This window comes from Doryrhamphus excisus, chromosome 7 (genome assembly GCF_030265055.1).
Source record: "Doryrhamphus excisus isolate RoL2022-K1 chromosome 7, RoL_Dexc_1.0, whole genome shotgun sequence".
NCBI classification, from domain to species: Eukaryota; Metazoa; Chordata; class Actinopteri; order Syngnathiformes; family Syngnathidae; genus Doryrhamphus; species Doryrhamphus excisus.
The window spans coordinates 6,879,653-6,899,721 of record NC_080472.1 but is presented as its reverse complement, the minus strand read 5'-3'; the positions used below and the strand labels follow the sequence as shown (position 1 = coordinate 6,899,721).

The 20,069-nt window shown below is 44.6% G+C and overlaps 1 protein-coding gene across 4 annotated transcripts in view; it reads right to left on the bottom strand.

The window, feature by feature from the left end:
- LOC131132694 (roundabout homolog 1-like) overlaps positions 1-20,069 on the bottom strand; it is a 111,784-nt gene that overhangs the window by 41,702 nt on the left and 50,013 nt on the right. The window contains exon 1 of one of the 4 annotated variants that reach the window (XM_058078556.1): positions 6,554-6,645. The exons of the other annotated variants lie outside the window; for them this stretch is intronic. The gene's annotated coding sequence lies outside the window, so the exon portion shown is untranslated. Of the gene's footprint in view, positions 1-6,553; positions 6,646-20,069 lie in introns of those variants that run through there. 4 annotated transcript variants of the gene reach the window in all.

Sequence of the window (20,069 nt, the reverse complement as noted above, 5' to 3'; positions counted from 1 at the left end):
AAGATGGACAAACCATGGCTGAGACGGACATGCCATGGCCCGAGAAGGACATACCACGGCTGAGACGGACATGCCATGGCCAAGATGGACATGCCATGGCCAAGATGGACATGCCCTGGCTGAGACAGACATATCATGGATGAGCCGACATGCCATGCCCATGTCTGAGGTGGACATGTCATGGCTAAGATGGACGTGTCGTGACAAACATTTTGGAGTGGCCAATGAAGCTAACGTGTTTTTGGAATGGGAGAAGAAACCAGAGTACCCGGAGAAAACCCATGCATGCACGGGGAGAACATGCAAACTACACACAGAGATGGCAGAGGGTGGGATTGAACTCAGATCTACTAGCTGTGAGATCCACTCGACCGCTGTGCAGCCCGAATACAAGCATTTTAAAAGTATTTGTTTGAATTAATTATTTGTGAAAAAGTAATTATTTGTGCTGTTCCGAAAACCATATTGAGGGGAGGGGCTTGGCAATAGCTGCATTGAGAGCCCTACCGCATGGCTACAATGAGTTTGTGTTCGTCTGGGTCCGGCAGATTCTTTTTTTTTTTTTTTTTTCGTTGGTCATTTTGAAACGCCGGAGATCCGGCACTGTGCCGAAATACTTAAAGCCCTGCATTTCCAGAATATGACTTCAGTAAAAAGACTATTCTGTTCAATTAGCTTTGGTTTTGGTTCCAGTGGAGAAGCAGCGTTTGAAAAGTACCAGTTTACCACCAGTATGGGATCAAGCGGGAAGGACAGCCATCCATGGCTGTACCAAAGCCAGGTGACAAAGCTGAAACTACAATGATGTGCCTGTGTTCCCTTATCTGCTTCTTGCTGCGTTTCCAAATCTGCATGACAAACACCAGCAGGAATCCAAACACGCATCTATCAATGTTTGCCCTTTAAGTAAACATCCCTGCTGTTGGATTATGTCAGCCTCCAGGGGGGTTTCATCCCCACCATCCCGGACCCCACAATGGCAGAGAAAGGCCCATCCATCCTGGATCACTCCGACATTTGCTGGCTTGCCTCACTTCCAGGAAAAGTGCACTTTTGTTATGTTGTCCATCATCCACAATCCTCCAAAGAGGGAGCCCACCATGAGGTCAAGAGTGTGCATCAGTAACAATTTTGGTTTGGGTGCATGCAAACCCAAGAATTTGTGTCACACTTCCAGTAATAAGATGCTAAAAAGTTCCACATTTGCAATTCTGGCCCAGACTCCAGCACGCAGCTTTGAACGTGCACGGCGTACACGCTCATCACTTTCCATTCTGCCTCGCTCTCCCGTCTTCCAACTTCAGTCTCAGCTTGCTCTCATCTCCTTTTGTTTCCTCCGAGCTATCTCGCCACCGTCTCAAAGCTTCACGGCTCCTCCTACTCCGCTCCTCTCGCCTGCTTCAAGTCAAATATTTCAGCGCCACTCCATTTCCCTTACTGATTTTCTTTTCTTCCTTTTTTCTGCTTCGTTCGGTGCTGTTGTGCTTTCTCTCGCCCTGCCCCCACCACCCCAAAACCCCTCCTAATAGAATCCATGTCAGCAGAATACCAGAGTGAACCGCACAACGGCACTGTGGCTTTCGTCCGTCTCCGCCTGCACGTCTCCTTCCATGGCAGGAAACAGGAAGAAGGAAACACAAGAAGGGAAGGAAAAGAAAGAAACCTTGGAGTAAAATACTCGAAACGGACCAGCGAAAGCTCCAGCCAGTATCAAATACTTCTATGTATATGGAGTATACACTATATCATAGACCACGGTATACATCATAGTATACAGTATATAAAATAGTATACAGTATATCACAATGTGAATTTCAGGATTATTTTGTTTGGGTTTCACGTGTCCTTCAGAGACTGAATATGACACATTTTATGATCCCATTCATTTAGACGGACAGTGAGAATAGAATGGTTCCCACATCCATCGGCGTATCGGCATATCAGCATATCGGCATATCGGCATATCGTTCGTAAAAAGCCGTATCGTAAAAAGCAGCAATCCATCCGGTCGGTGTACGTCTGCTTTTGCTATGAGCGAGCAGCGAGCGTCTGGCGTGACGGACGCCCTGATGGAGGAGTGAAGAGAAGAACGTGACACATCTCTGCTGTGCTCGGCCTTCCACGGGTGCAAACGTTGGCCACTAGCCCTGACAGTGATCAATGGAGCTATTTCCAATCATCTGGTGTTCACGTCACCACCCTAGAAATCCTTACTCTGGCCAGAGAACACCAACACATCGGTCTTCTCAGGTGCACAGGCTAATCAAGCATGGGGTTGGTGTGTTAAAGGAGACCCACACACCCGTTAGACGCACAATTACAATGTCAGATCACACACTTCACTACCTTGTGGAGAATGAATCTGGGGCCAACCACCTTTGCTTCTAAAATGAGAATATATTCCCACTGTGGGAAAAGACAGAAAAGCCTGGGGGGATGTGTGGGGTGAGAGCCGAGGGGAGGCATGTATTTAAACCCTTCAGATCCAATAGGGCGGATGGAAATTGCAGAACGAGGGACCTGCCCTGTTGACTCAGTGGGAAAGTCTGGTGTGATGCACGCTCCCAGTCCACCAAACACCAGCAGGCCACCAGCAGGCCACCAGCAGGCCACCAGTGTCCTCCTGCACGCTAAACTCAATCAAAGTCAGAATGTTCCATCTCTGCCGCCTGGGCTTCCATGGGGTAGTGGGTGGGGCAGTCCTGTGTCGGTGGTCGGGCTTGGGGTTGCCTGGGGCGGGCCAGGCCCCGCTTCCTTCCGGCTGGTGGGGGCACCCCTGTGCCTGCTGGTGTGTGGTCCTCAATGCCCTTCTGCCATAGTGGGGTGTGGTCTCTCGCCGGTCTCGGGTGTTGGCTCTCCTCCGGCCTGCTGGCACCCTGTTTCTGGTAGGGATTGCTTCTCCATGGCCCCTTGCTGGTCTCTTCGGGGGGGTGCTTCGGGGGCGGGATCTTGGGGGGGGGGCGGCCTTGGCTTTGTCCGCACTCGTGGGGCCGGTGGTTCTCTGGCGGTGGGAGCTTGGCCTTGCTGCGTGGGGCAGGGTTTACAGGGTGGTAGGAGGCAGTCCATCTCCTTTTGTACATTCTCAGTGACAATTACACATTCACACACACTTATTCCCACATACGCACACAATTACGCACATGCATATGTATATACACACCAACAGAAATACACATATCCATAAACACACTTACAGCACATGGGTGCTTCTCTACACAATCCACCGTCTTATTCGTGATGTCTTTATGCTATTGGTATGCTATTATCACAGTAATAATTATGTCAAGCAATACTATCCCCAATGGCTGGACAGGACCAAAAAAAAAAGAACAACATCATCAGCTAACCTCATCAGTGCTGGATTGACCGACAAGGAAACATGGCAGATGTCCTCACCACTGGACCACCGTGCTGCTCCAATCTCAATCAACCAAATTAAAACAAAGGGTCTCCGTCCCATGACTAAGCACACATGCTAGCAAGAAGCGAGAAGAAAAAGATTGCAATGGGGGGGTTGGTGGGGGAGCCCAACTCCCAACAGCCTGAGATGATAATTAACTGTGACCTCATCTTGACCTTGACTTTCTACTCTAAACATTCTCCACCTCTGTGGAGCTCATAGACACTTTCCACTCCAAAAAGATTATCTAGTTTGCTATCCATCCTCTCCGTTTCTCTTTGGCTGGCAGACAGGAAGTACCACGTTGACTACGAAGGCGACAGCTGGAGGGATTACAGGCAGCTAATTATAAGATATCTGGCTATAATAGTGCAGGATTAGGCTTTATTCATACAAACCTGAGCACACTAAATGCCCTAAGCGGCGCCACCTTACTCGCGTTACACTAAAGGCCATCCTTCGTGTGTGCTTTCTCAGCTGCTCGAAAGCAGACACGCAAAAATATGCTAACATTTGATATTTGAAGCACGTCATTTAGTGAACCATCATTCTGCATGTCAGCATCATCTTATTAGCATCAGCTTTGAACTGTTTCCTGTTGCATCATTCCTTTTTGCTCTGTTTTCCTTCCTTCCTTCCTTGCATCTGCTCTTGTCAAGAAGACAGTTTGATGTTTATCGACCGAGTTGATTTTTAGGATGATGTTTGTTCTCCTCTGCACGTGCACACGGCACAGGAAGGAAGCCAACCTCAACGTCTTGCTTTGCAGCACCGCTAATATCAATTCCATTACCAGCCAGACTTCAGATGATCCTTCATGCCCGCCTCAGTGGGCATGGGTGTGTGGCGGCGTGTGTGTGTCACCAGGTAGGAATGTGTGTGTGTTAATCCATATGGGTGCTGCACTAATTAAATCCAGCATCTCAGCCATTCACCCGCTGACTGCTTGGCAGTAAGTAAGGTTTGTGTTGCTGTTCTGGCAGCTAATATGACAAAGCGGCAGGTGGCTTCATGTGGGCGGAGCCAGCATCAGGGTGCGAGATGGATGCTATCAAATGGAATAGTGAGCAAATTTAATAGGACTTCTAAGTTCAAGCGGTGGTTGTTTTTGTTTTGTTGACACCTTGTGGCCGCAGTCATTCATTGACTTGAGTGTGACGTAATGAGACACACAGACGGAATGATACAAAAACACTGGAGGCTTTTAGTCACGGACCACTTTCACTAGTCTGGAGCTTGTTTCTGAAGTTTCTACTGCCATTCGCACTTTGGCCACTGGTGCTGTGAAGGTAAGTATAATGTAGGTAAGTATAATGTAGGTAAGTATAATGTAGGTAAGTATAATGTAGGTAAGCATAACGTAGGTAAGTATAATGTAGGTAAGTATAATGTAGGTAAGTATAACAAAGGTAAGTATACGCAGGTAAGTATAACGTAGGTAAGTATAACGTAGGTAAGCATAACGTAGGTAAGTATAACGTAGGTAAGTATAACGTAGGTAAGTATAATGCAGGTAAGTATAACAAAGGTAAGTATACGTAGGTAAGTATAATGTAGGTAGGTATAAAATAGGTAAGTATAACGTAGGTAAGTATATCTTAGGTAAGTATAACATAGGTAAGTATAACGTAGGCAAGTATAATGCAGGTAAGTATAACAAAGGTAAGTATACGTAGGTAAGTATAACGTAGGTAAGTATAATGTAGGTAAGCATAACGTAGGTAAGTATAACGTAGGTAAGTATAACGTAGGTAAGTATAATGCAGGTAAGTATAACAAAGGTAAGTATACGTAGGTAAGTATAATGTAGGTAGGTATAAAATAGGTAAGTATAATGTAAGTAAGTATACTGTAGGTAAGTATACTGTAGGTAAGTATAACGTAGGTAAGTATAATGTAGGTAAGTATAATGTAGGTAAATATAATGTAGGTAAGTATACTGTGGGTAAGTATACCGTAGGTAAGTATACTGTAGGTAAGTATAACGTAGGTAAGTATAACATAGGTAAGTATAACGTAGGTAAGTATAATGCAGGTAAGTATAACAAAGGTAAGTATACGTAGGTAAGTATAACGTAGGTAAGTATAATGTAGGTAAGCATAACGTGGGTAAGTATAACGTAGGTAAGTATAACGTAGGTAAGTATAATGCAGGTAAGTATAACAAAGGTAAGTATACGTAGGTAAGTATAATGTAGGTAGGTATAAAATAGGTAAGTATAATGTAGATAAGTATAATGTAGGTAAGTATAATGTAGGTAAGTATAACGTAGGTAAGTATAATGCAGGTAAGTATACTGTAGGTAAGTATACTGTAGGTAAGTATAACGTAGGTAAGTATAATGTAGGTAAGTATAATGTAGGTAAATATAATGTAGGTAAGTATACTGTAGGTAAATATAACGTAGGTAAGTATACTGTAGGTAAGTATAACATAGGTAAGTATAACATAGGTAAGTATAATGTAGGTAAGTATAACGTAGATAAGTATAATGTAGGTAAGTATAATGTAGGTAAGCATAATGTAGGTAAGTATAACGTAGGTAAGTATAACGTAGGTAAGTATAACGTAGGTAAGTATAACGTAGGTAAGTATAACGTAGGTTGAGATGGTAGCTGCTGCGTCCGCCACTGACTACCTAAATACACATGTAGGATGTTTTTAGTCTCTTTTATTCGTTCATTTGTGAAGATGGAGTTTTGGTGTTCGAATATGATATGCATCTTGAAGTATAGCATCCATGTACTTGCTTCCATAACGCTGCAAGTGTAATTTCCAGGTAAGATGCAATGTAGCAATGATTGATGAGACCCAGAGGGTGTTGCTTTCGTGCACCTATTGGGGCGTGATGACGAATACACGTGGTCCTTCCTGGGCTTTGTCAGTTGCGCTCGCAAACCAAGCGGGAACGACAGAGACGCCGTTAAACATGTCAGCTTGTGTATACCGTAAACGTGTACAGCAGGTTCCCACTGTGTGTTCATGGGAGCGTGAAGCTTTGTGAGCGTCAGAAGCTCCCACAAGCAATTTAGTCTTTCCAACCGTGTGCCAACAAGAACCATGCTTTGCTGTTCATCCCGCCACACACGCAAGGCTTCATCTCTCCATGCATATCAGTGAGGAATGAAGGCGATCAATGAGGTTTCCTGTACCTTCAATGGACACGTGACGTAGACGGATCCACTCAGACGCCACCTTTCTGTTGGCTCAACCTACTTTACCAAAATGATGGGACATTTTGCAGCCATGACCAATAAGAAAAGCACAGGCGACCACTGATGACATCATAAACGGGCGACAGAACTGACTTCTAGATCATGTGTTAGCGAGCTGGCAGGTCCCTGGCAGGGATGTTTTATGATGAAAGAAGAAAACAGAAAACAGGAAACGTACGCAAACATTTTGCCATAAATCTTTGACGTTAACGAAAAAACCCGCTAACCAAACACGAATCACAAAGGATTCTGTGCGGGTACTTTGACCTTTTTGACCTAAACGTGTGATGTCCCATCAGCCACACCGGGGCACAAAAAGCCAATAAAAAAGGTTCCCTCCATGGCTCCAAGTGGGCCACATTCTCATCTTAGCCCCCCCCCTTTTTGCCACAACACCTTCCCTTCCCCTCAGCCGTGCACTGCGGACACCACTATACGCTCTTTCGCAGCCTCTTGAGATATCTACCTTTTCAGCATGCTGGGGAGCAACATGAAGAAATACACTCATATGCGGGGGCCAGAGAGCCAACTGTGGGGGGGGCGCACCAGGCCACATAAGGGAAGGAAAGACAAGGCTGTCCTCTCCCAAATACTTACACCGCTGCTGTTTACTTTCATAGGGCACAGTTTGTAGAGCATCCAAGATTGAGGCATTTGGCTGAAATGACGTAGCTAAATAAGGGAAGCGAAATATGACATCATGCTGGCATACAAGCGGCTCCAACTAAACTACAAATGGGGAAGATATCCATCATTTGGTGCCGGAAGCGGATTGGACAGTTGCAGATGACGACATGAGGCGACATGACGACTGTCAGCGTGATTGAAACACAGAGAATGTAATGAGACATCTGACAAGAGCGTCGCTGGTGGAAGACGTCAGTGAAGCACAAAGTACCTGACAAGAAGTACAGCTGTCCTGTGGCTATTAGACAACAATGGCAGTGAGAAGGAGCCGGCTGTCAATTAAAAAAAGCCACAAATCTCCAGAAGCTTTTCGGTACACGGTGACTGACAAGGATGTTGCATCTTTGTGGATATTTTTTAGTCTGCCGACATTTTGGAGCAAGACCTTTGGCAAGAAACCTCTGCTGGATAGATGATGTGAGACGTGTGGTGGAAGGCTGCGGGCAGAAGCAGACCAACAAGCAGTGGTCGGTTGTGTGCAGGAATGTTGCCTCACTAAGGGCGCTAACAAGCATTGCTGCTTGCTTCGTGTGTGTGTGTGTGTTGGGGGGGGGGGGGGGGGGGTGGTTGTTCACATTATTTCTGCAGCCTATCTTAATTCAAAAAGAAATGACCCGTGTTTAACAGCAGACCTACAGTGTTGAAGTGGTACCATCCGGTGGCGCTGGATAGCTTCCAATGCTCGGAAGGCCATCAACATGGACGGCCTGAATGGCTCATCATGGCTACTTAAACCTCATCCAAAGTGTGGATCCAATTAATCTGTCCCGGACACCCAACAATGTAAACAAAAAACACATGTTTGTTTTACAATTAGAGTTTTCCATGCATAGAAGAACTGCAAATGCAGTTGATGAGCGCTGGAAGGGATAAACCAACATTTAAAATGACTTTTATCTTCATTGCTGACAGAGCCTACTATAGTCTATGTTGCATGTTTGCTAGGAGCTGCTTCTTCACTGCTCATTTGGCTGCTGTGATCAATAAGAAGAGCGGACACTTGGAGTGGAACACTCAATCACTCCCAGTCGTGGATTCCATGCTAACACGATGCTAACAGAGATGTTTCCTGATAAAAATACATTCATGGGAAAAAATGATTAGACCAGGAGTATGTATGTACTGGTATGCTAGCTGGAGAATACGAGGAACACAACAACATGGCAGGCCTAAAGGCAGGCTTGTACAATGCCATCAGAACGTCAGTGATTTGGTTTAGGATCAAGGAAAAGGCTCCATATTCACTCTGAAATGACTCGAGCCAGCTGTTTCTGTTGTAACTGTGATATTTGTAAAAAACAAATGTACCTTTAGTCGTACATAACCTACATATCCTACATATCGTACGCTAATTGGGAAATGCATGCAAACCAAGGCAACATTTATTGACTTAAACCAGAAAATATGCTAACCAAGGTATAACAGTAGAACAGTTTGCCTTGCTTCTGTGTGTGTGTGTGTGTGCGTGTGTGTGTGTGACATGGTAAAGTGGTAAATGAGCTACACGGGATTGGATTGAGCATCGGATGAAGACGCTGCCATAATGCCACATTTTCCATGCTTGCTTGTTATTAAGTCCCACAGGACGGCTCATTTAAGAAAACCAGTCCTGGCGTACTTGACCAGCTGCTATTCAAGATAACAAGCGGTGACGTGATCGCCGTTTAGCTCCTGAATGCAGCATGAAAAAAGAAATGAAATGTTTGTAGAGTTGAATTATCTGCTGTTCAGGTACGTGAGTACTATGGAGGGGGGATTAATCGTACGATTTGGAAGCGCTATGGGCTGTATCGGCGTGAAGATCAATTTAATGATCATCTCCTGCTTCTCAGACTCATCCTTCCCTTCAGCTGGCAAAGCCTAATCTCAACCGTCTTTGTTTGTTGCTGTGCTTTGTTATATCTCTGCTGTGTAGCCTCTGGATGTCTGGAGAAAACACTAAAGCAGAGTTCGGCGGTGAGAAAAATAGCCTGGGAGGGTTTGTGCAAACGGACAGGAGACTGAGTGAAATCTACTTGAATCATTCATCATATCTGAATACAGTAGCTATTGGATGGAAAATAGGTATAATAAAATATCATAAACCGCACATTAACGGGTGATATCCTGTTTAGGATATGATGAGACAATAGCCACCACAGGAAAGTTTTAAAATAGTAACAACAAGAAATGCTCCCAATGCTAACATGTGTGAGTCTATATTCGTTCATTCATTCATTTTCTACCGCTTATCCTCACGAGGGTTGCGGGCATGCTGGAGCCTATCCCAGCTGTCTTCGGGCGAGAGGCGGAGTCTGCCCCCACATAGACAAACAACCATTCCCACCACACTCACATTCATTCTATGGAAAACCAGAGAAAACTCACACAGGGGCTTTCCTAGCGGTATGGCCTGCGTGCTAACCACTCGGTCACCGTGCAGCCATCTTATTCATGTCTTGTTTTCTCTATTATGTCTACTCTATTTGGTGAAGGGAGTGTAAAGGGTGACTATAGGGGTGTTATTCCATGTCTAGAGGGCTCTAGATTGTGTTAATATTAAAAAGTTAAAGTGGACCTATGATGCTTTTTCCATTTTTTTTACCTATAAATGTAGCTAGAATGTTGTATTCTGGCGTTAAACCATGCTAAAAGTTTCAGATCATGAGCTTTGTGCATTTGGAAGTGAAACGCTCACTTTCAAAAGGCGTATAAAACTGCCGCTTTGTGATGTCACAGAGGGCAAATTCCTATAGTTCATAGTTAGGAAGCACTTTGGTCGTGACCAACCACAGCAGAGCGGGCGTGTCCGGAGGCGGGCCCTGGGTGGAATGAGAACAAATGAAAACAAAACGTTTTGGCGGGAAGCACAAATCCAAGGAAATACAGCTGGGATAGGTGCAGATTCTGGAAGATGTATAAAGTTTTCTGTGCGGGTTATTGTGTGTAGCTGCTCTATAGGACACCACAAGTCAATACGAAAGGTAGAAATGATCATAATAGGTCCCCTTTCAGGTGTTTGACTTTCAAGTGGCAAGATGAATGTCCCTTCCACGCGGCCCATCCATGGCATATTTTGTGTCAATGCAAGGCGTGGGGATGACGAGGTAATAATAAGCAAGGCATCACTGACCACCGCAGCGTTGGGCAAATCCGCCACAGCAGAAGCTCCATTACAAACCTGTCTGAAAGATTCCAAGGTGTTCCCACGGGAGGAAGATGAAGCGATGCTCTTCAAGCAGGAAGATGGCAAATGGCAGGAAAGTGGGGAGGCAGAACTGACAAGCATGCAGGAGCAGTAATGGCTGTGCAGCTTTGGAATGTTCACCTCATTATTCCGGATTCCAGCGAAGAAGCGCTCCTCTTCTACGCTCTTCTCTTCTTTATGTCGCTGCATCTTTAAATCTCCTCGTATACGCAGCCAATTAAAGACGGTATTTTGGAGGCTAAGAAGCAGGAAGCATACACTTTTATATTTATCTCTCTTACTCTCCGTCTGTCTAGAATTCAGGAAGCGTGTGTTGCTATAGTAATGATATGACAAAGGGAATCGTACCAGTTGATTGCAACCACCAACTAATAGGCTTTGATGTAATAAAAATATTAAAAACAACACTTTTATTCATCCTCCAGTTATATCCTGCTAAGCACGCTAATGCACGGCCCCAACGATCTGATTCCTAGAAGCTGCAACCATCCCAGGCCTTCCCGGTCACCCGCTGAGTATGTGTGGGTGGCCCTGAGTGGGCTACATGGCGGCCATGCCAGATATTGACCGGTTTGTGTACATATAGGACACATTTTACATCAGCTCATGGAAAATGAAAGCAAACCTGAGCTCGATGCGTCAATCATACCGTGACACAGCAAAGTGAAAATGAGCATGTGACATTGCTCCAAAGTTACTTCAATCTTTCCACTGAGGCGGAACTTCACAGGTTTGCTCTGATTAAAAGCACAAGTTCAGGCGGCGGCTGTCGCTTTAATCTGGCCAACATTGCCAGAGGCATGCGCTGGATGTGGGAAAAAGAGTTGAAAATTTGCATTTTGAGAGAAATGGAAATATGGGATTGCTGCTACCAGAGTCATAAACAGGTGTAATTATGGGGGTGGTAACATTTATGTTAGCCGTATTGGTCGTCCCGTTATTACCATCATCGTTCTCATCTCCACAAATGTCCATGGAATTCCTGTAAGAGCGTCTGTGTTGAAAGTCACAACCGCAAATACGCTGAAGCCCTGGTTAGCGCATGTCCCAGTTTTTGGCCAAATTTTGCCTCAATTGGTGTGCATATTCCGTTAATGTCCAATATTGAACTGCGTTAGTCACATATTTGTATCAGAAAACGTCCTACAGCCATCCCGATATCGCAGTTCGAGTGTCACTCCCTCGGTATTTTCAGAGATGAATGAATGAATGAATGAATGAATGATGGCTCTTTGGTGGTAGACTATGGTCTATTATTAGCCAAAGCATATGTACCATGAACACAAGTGCTATTTGATATTGGCAGATGCCAGTAAGGACACAAAACATTCAGACGTTAGCTTACATGACATGACCATAACACTGCATGGCATGTCCCACATCATAGAGCGGTAATAACATTTACTCCCATCCCATGTGGAAGTGGTACATTTTTTGCTACTTAAGTTGAGAAGACAATCAATTGGAGGATGACTGGTTAGCTCGCTAGCTTGTTAGCTAGTGGCTGTGCAGCATAAGAGTTGTGCAATGTAGTGTAAATAGGAGAGTAAAAGTGACAATAGGCATGTTATCTCATGGGGCTCTAATGATGTGAAAAACATATTTAGACAGTTTTCTATGCTGTAATTACAAAAAGATTTCATTGAATCCAATATCACAGAAGTTCATTCAACACGTTTGGGTTTGGAACCAATTACAGCAATAAAGGAGGGACGACTGTATTCGCTCAAAATTGAGACGCTTTATGATGTAATCGGCAGCTGATTCTGTAGTTCTCTGCTGACGCCACAGGTCTCTGCTTTTATTGATCACGGCTGCAAAATAAGGGAGCCAGGCAAAGTTGCAAGTGCCGCTTTTCATTTAAAAAGGTGAGAAACGCGATTACAATTCAAGGAAAATCTCATCGCAGAGACTAAAAAAAAAGTTCACTTTTGGGGGAATATTGCCCATCATCCACAATCTTTATGTGAGACTTCTAACGATACCATTCATTCATTAATTCATTTTCTACCGCTTCTTTTAACGATAACAAAACAGATAAATGGAGGCAGTAATTAATTCACATTGAAAAAAGTGCAGTTTTCCTTAAAATGTTGAATTATCCCTTTCATTCATCATGTCTATAAAAACAGTGTTTCTGTCCACAACAGATTGGATTGACATGATTTCTTCTACTGATTCGGTTAGTCTCCATTTCAGTTTGCGCCGGACTTTCTGGAAGGGATTCATTCAATCAAGGTTCCACCGAATGAAGGAAGTGATATATGCACGCGACAAAGCCACATTGAATTTGGGACGCAGATGATGACTTTTCCTTCAAATCTCATTGACTTGATTGAAAGAATTCCAAAACTAAGCAAGAGGATCATTCTTGCGGCTTTCCTGGAACAATAAACGACAAAATGAGATAATAGGACTTTAGAGCAACCTGACTCAGCAAGCGTGGAGTTCTACTGGACCCGGATCAGGTGTGACTCTGACTAGCCCTGCGGTTTGGGGTGGCGGCCAAGCAACGTTTCCCCAAACAATTAGACTCAAATAGAGCGGCCATAACAAAACGCCAACCAACACAATCTGGCACGAGGAACTCAGCAAGGATTGGAAATTGGACTACTGAAATCCATACTTGCCAGACAAATCTGTGGGATTGACTGTTTTTTCCGACTGTGGAACGCCTGTCTTTCCTCGTCAGCAACTTGTTCTCCAAAGATAAGCAGCACAAAGACGGACAAAAGGGGATGAAAACATGCACACACTCATACAGCCTCGTACAGCAAGGCAAAGAAAGGCTTTTAAGTGTGTGTGTGTGTGTGTGTGCATGTGTGTGTGTGTGTGTAACGTGAGGAACCATTACCAGTTAAAATGTCCCAATGCCTCCCAGCTTACTATCCCATAAACCTCAACACATGTTTTTGTTTTGCTGTCATGGCAACAACACGTTTTTATGCGAAATGAGAGCTTCTTTTCCCAGAGAAGGTGAACTGAAAAGCTTGGCTGGGGGTCTGGCTAAGATGGCGTGCAAACTTAGCAGATGGTAGAATACCATTATTCGCCAAGTAAATCATTTGAACGCCTCTCATTTTGTTGTGTAAATGTAGTTTGTCATGTGAATGAGAGGCAATGCAGCTGAGATGACATAAGAATGCAACTTGGAACGTCACATGTAGTCCTGATCAAAACCTTAAGACCAGTGGAAAAGGGGAAAAAAGAGTGAGCTTCTTACTCTGGAAGAAGTCCTTTGTGACGTGTTGAAAAAGCCAGTCATTGCCACACGGACCATGAGGGATGCCCCCCGCACCATCTCCACATAACCGTCCGCCGTTTGACGCCCCTGCACAACCTGAAGCTCCATTGTTCCTCTGAAAAATCATGATTTGTGGCTTTCGAGGAGATGGGGCTTTTGAAGACCTTTGATCTTCAAACCCTTCTCTGGAAGATGCTGTCTTTATTGGACTCGGTTATTGGACTCGGCACCAGCATCAAACTTCAATGGGCCGAGGATGGTCCCGAGCCTCAGGATGTTTGAGGATGTTTGTCTTACTGCATCCAACCTCAGCAGCAATGGCGAGAGGCCTTGCTTTTGCAGCACAAAGAGAGAAAGCTGTTTTGCCTTTGCCATCAAGAGGTGAGGGTGACGACCTGACTCTGGCTCTGAACGTACAGGTGGATCTCCGTTTCGACCCTCACCTACAGGACAAGATCACGGGTGCAAGCAACCAAGAGTTTTCTCCTTAGGGTGGCCGGGCTGCCTGGGGAGGGTTCAGGGCCCGTTTGACCGGTAGGGGGGCGCAGGAAAGACCCAGGACACGATGGAGGGACTATAGCTCTCAACTGGCCTGGGTAAGCCTCAGGATATGGACCTGTAGGAGGAGCTGCACCCTGAATAAGCGGAAGGAGATGGACGGAGGACCATCTGAGTTGTGGCTGAATATTCCTGTTCTAGATGTATATAATCGGATTTTAGAGAAATCAAGTCCCCTTCTATCCTGAATGTACAGTATACAGCACGCCCACGAACCATGAGTTCCTCGTCAGAAGCTCCCACATCCTGTCTTCCCTCTCTTTTCACTAAACTCCAGTCTAAACAAACGATTCCCCAGCGTGCTGACACCATGGCACAATGTGGCTCTGGCAAACACTGAGCGTGGAGGAATCAAATAGTTTGGACGATGCTAACAGCACACTCGCGTCAGTCTCCATATCCTAAACGCAACCCAGCTGTCTCTGGCGCGTGATCTGCTGAGTGATCAAACCACACTTCCATGGTATGAAACAGGATGAGGAACAAGAGGCTAGCAAACATCCCCAGTCTGTCAGGACCAATGTGAAATCAACACTGATTCCTGCCTGGTGGCTTTGGATGAAGGGCGTGCGTTTGTCAGTCACGCAAGATCACGCCTCATCCATATGGAGGGAAAATGACTATTTTCCTCCGAGATAACGTGATGCCTTCTACTTAGGATCTTTGATTGCATTTATCCGCTGAGTCTCCAGTTAGGATGCTGTCAGTGACAGTGACAGCTATTTGAAGTGGGAAGTCATTAGTTAATGGAGAGGGGCTGGCAAAGAGAGGTAACCCGACCTCCAAGAATCTGCCTCTCTCGTTGCCGTCTTCATGCGCTCGCTCCTCGCCGGCGAAAGATTCCAATCAAAGAGGAGCGGACGGGGAGGCGGGCCGGGGGTCCCGCCTCGTGCTGTCAACTTCTCAGTCTGATGGAGCCGTGCATATCCCATGATCCACTTCAGAGAGCGTGTTCACTTCACTGAACACGTCCATCACGTTAATGCATCCCCCTAATTACCAGTATGTTTTTCTGCTGCCTTCATTTGACGCCTGCAAGGCTACTTTTCAGGGATGTCGAAATATGAAGGCGCAGACACTGGCAGGCTGCCATCCCTGGTATTTTTACAGCAGTCCTGAAAAATACACTGGATTTGTTGAGATTGTTAAGGGCAGAACTAATTAATAAATGGTTTGTAGAATGTATTCCCCAAAGTAGTAGGGTGGGGGAATAAAGCTAAGTGAAGAAGATTGCACAAACAAAACTTAGATGGAAGAGTAACTTGAGGTTTTTTATCTGTCCCTGAAGGACAGAAACACAGTCAGACTTTACAGACATTCATTATCAGGACTTAATCAGCTGCAAGGACGTATTCTGGGTTAATCAGAACCTGTTGCCATGGAAACGCCATTGGAGAAATTTGTTTTTGGAGGCTGGCGATCTCAAACCAGGAGCCAAGAGTCATAACAAAGGAGAGTTTGGTCAGTCTGACATCAATGTAGGTTATATCCTGAAGGTATTTGCTCATATTTTGGCACGCTAACAATAAAGTTAAAATCAATCAATAGTTTATGAGATGTTTTTTAGTACACGATGCAGCATATAGCTTAAACACGGTTAAATCCAAACACATAATTTCACAATACTGACAAACTTAGTGTGACCCTTGTCATCACACACACACTAGAGAACTAGAGTGATGACCAAGGCAGGAGATATCTGGTATGTATGATATGGCTTGTTTACAGCACAAGAAATCGCAGAGCGTTCCAGACGTCCTGGCATCGTCCTGGCTGACAAGAAAGACAAAGATGGGCCAGTGATGCTGAAACCAGGGCGACGACGCGTGCCGATTGGTCCACGTCTTGCACAATCTTGAAATGTATAAAGAGCCGGGCAGGGAAAGAAAGGGTGCTTTTTGCAGCTGCGCTGTACTAAGACCCACCTTACTGTTGGCATACAGGGAAAGCAACTAAGCCCGGACGTCTGTATTAGATATTGTTTGTATCAGGAATAAATACTCTGGTTTTCATATACCGGTTTGGTTATTTAGTCTTCCCATATCCTCAATTCGACACCCACAAGGAGATCGCCTCGAAGTAAGGGAGGTCGAGATTTCCTTCAATCTGCAGGAACACATGATTGTGGCGAATGGTGAACTAGAACATCCTCGTATTGGGCAGATTTGTCAAATCATCACAATCAAGACCCTTGAGGATATACGTGTACTTAGGAAGTACACCGGATGAAGTCAGATATTTACTGCAGATATTACTGGCTGGTGGTCAGAAAGCAATAACTAAAGGATGGCCAAAAGAGCCCCCAACAATCAGCCAATAAAAGTCCAGACGGCAAATGAGTCCCGCTCTTTGGACCCTGACTTCCAAACACAGTATCTAGACCAGGGGTCTCAAACACATGGCCCGCGGGCCAAATGTGGGCCGCAGGACACTAGTTTGAGGCCCCCGCCTTGATATGAAAGTTTAATGTTAGTGCGGCCCGCGCAAGTTTGATATGGGTGCTGTATGGTATCATCAGAAAAAAAAATATTACGTTTGATTAATGTTCATGTTAAAGGTTAAATAACTGTTAATAGTTATCTTCCCTATCCGTGTGGAAGTGGTAAGTTTTTTTATTTAAGTTTAAAGGAAATAACTTTAAGGCTACCGTTTAGGTCGCTAGCTCTCTAGTTTGCGAGTTAGCATGTGTCTCAAGACCCTGCAGTTGCGCAATATGTTGTAAATAAAAAAAGTATAAATGTGACTATAGTCTTGTTTTGTCATGTCTACAGGGCTCTAATAATGCTTTGTTCATTTTAATCTGAAAAAAATAATTTGTCTACCCACCAACTATATGTGGTTTCTTAAGTTTTTATTATTTGCCATTTTATTATTATTATATGTATTTATTTATTACTGATTGATTTTCTTTATTCTTGATTTGTTTATTTATTTTTCATCTTATTTTGTGTAGAAAAATAAAAAGTAAGATATTTGAGAACAGTGAAATGTTTTATCAGAGCTTTTCTTGTAGAAAATCGGAACCAAAGCAAGGTTTATTCATTTTTCTGTTTTCAATAAAGTTTCTTTTTTTTTTTTGGAAAACCCAGTCTCACCCAGACCCTAGCTCCAGTGGCCCCCAAGTAAATTGAGTTTGAGACCCCTGATGTAGACACTGTTGTGTATACGTAGTCTTGACCTGTAGAATGAGCCAGATATACTGCACACAGTGCATAGGAATATTTTAGCATACTTTGACATGAACAGCCGGATGGTTGTGTGTCGCAGTGACTCATTACTGTACTCTAGAATTGCAGCTTGACCTTCATCCCTGCCACCAACCACACTTTCTTCCAGCAAATGGCAACGTCCAATTAGCTGAAGAATAGCATTTATCCCTCTCTGTGAACCTAAAACCAGGTCTACTATCCAATAACCTTTAGAGTACACAGGCTGTGACTTTGCCTTCACCTCAATAAAGCGCTCAGTGATTGAATCAAGCGGCTGAGGTCAATAGGACATATGTTCATTTCCCGGGGTCCTCTAGGGTCCCTGCAGGCAGACAAAATGTGCTGAGTGTCTTCTGTGACATTTATGGGATAGGAGCTGAGTTATATGCCCCCCCACCCCACCCTGAGCTTCATTCAATTCCAGTTTAAGAGCGGGTTCCTTCAGTGTGTACTTGTGTTTGTGTATACTTACATAGCATTTGACCCCGTGGTCACGCTTCAGGCGCCAGCACATTCCGCATCTGTCACTGTCTCTACCACATCAGCTCATTTCTGCCAACCAGTTTCACTTTCCAATGCCTTGAAGGACAGACAACACGTATCGCTCCCGCTCGTCTGCTTCTGTCACTTCTTTCCCGCTCTCGTCGGTTTACATCTGTCAGCCTCGCACACTTTTGTCCTTTGTCAGGCGTCGTCCCGCCGTTGTCACCACATTGCCGCTATTTCACTTAAATCAGACAATTCTATTTCAAAGGCGGAAATCCATCCATTTATTTTCTACACTGCTTATCCCACTCGGGTCGCCTCGCACGGTGTAGATAACCTTGGGCAACAATATCACCATTTCACAGTATTACATTATAATTGTATTATAATGTATTATAATTACATCCCTAAAATGTCTACATCTTTACTGGAAAGAAAAGAACAGACTTTAAGAAGAACCTATAGACAAGAACATATAGACAAACAACCATTCCCACCCACATTCATACCTATGGACAATTTGGAGTGGCCATTGAAGCTAACATGGTTTTGAAATGGGGGAGGAACGCACGCAGGCACGAGGAGAACCCACTTGACACGAGATGCCCACAGTAAACATATAGCTGTGAAAAGATGTATAATGTATAATATTCATTCATTCATTTTCTACCGCTTTTCCTCACAAGGGTCGCGGGGGTGCTGGAGCCTATCCCAGCTGTCTTCGGGCGAGAGGCGGGGTACACCCTGGACTGGTCGCCGGCCAATCACAGGGCACATATAGACAAACAACCATTCACACTCACATTCAATTTCAACATTCAACATTCAACATTCATTTAACCTAGCATGTTTTTGGAATGTGGGAGGTAACCGGAGTACCCGGAGAAAACCCATGCATGCACGGGGAGAACATGCAAACTCCACACAGAGATGGCCGAGGGTGGAATTGAACCCTGGTCTCCTAGCTGTGAGGTCTGTGCGCTAACCACTCGACCGTTGTGCCGCCTCTGTATAATATTATAATGTATAATAATGTATAAGATGTATAATGCTTTCCAGCCTTGTCGCTATCATGGAATAGTGTTTACAAGACAATACATGAAGAAGACACGACCTACTCTGTTCTGTGGCAAATTTGACGTTCTACTTCTTGTCATTTTTTTTCCTGTGTACTGATGGCATAACATCTTTTTCAACTACTAGAATACTTTCAAGCCAAAAGCTTGTACAGGTGTTCTTTCGTAGCGGTCATCAGTGAAATGATGTCTGCAAAGAAGAGAACTGGAGGTGGGCGTCCATCTCTAGCCCATTGTTGCCTTAAAGCTTCATCGTTTGATTCATCAAAACTTACGGCATGACTGGGATACTGTGAACATCCAGCAGCAACACAACATTTTTGCATGACTCTTTTTTTTTTTTTGCATGGTCCTCCTCTTCAACAGAATGTAGTGAAAGGAGTTTGTGTCGTAGCAGTCAGCCTCATGGCGAGCCGTGAAGCCGTGCAACCTCTACAGGACGAGACACAGAGACATAACTCATCCAACAAGACCTCTCTGTTTGGCTCGGCCTTAGAAGCTGGCGGTAAATTTAGTTAACTCCACAAGTAATAAGCCTTCACCCTTGGGGGGCTCTCTGGCTTTGCGTGCTGATCCAGCATTATCGTGATACCGTTTGACCCTCTTCCATTAGAATTCAAAAGGGGGAAACTGATACTAGACAGGCATTATTATTTCTCCAACATTTGCAAAATGTTGGCCCTGGAGCATAGCTGGAGCTGTGCCAGCTGACACAGCGAGGAGAGCACCAAAGGATGGAGGCTCTCAAGCATCTAAGTGTTAAATCTCATCAACGACTCCTCCATCTTTGAGTGTATTATTTGCTTTAGTTACTAAAGTGAGTCCACAGAGGAAAAACTCCTTTGAGATTCACACTCCATCTGGCCAAAGCGTCTTTTGATCTGACCTTTTAGCCTATGCCCTCCGCTCGCTTCTCTACACACTTCACTCCACCACTGGTGCTAATGTACACACACACACACACAGAGAGAAAGGCTGCAACGGCACACACTTGACTCTGCGTGTC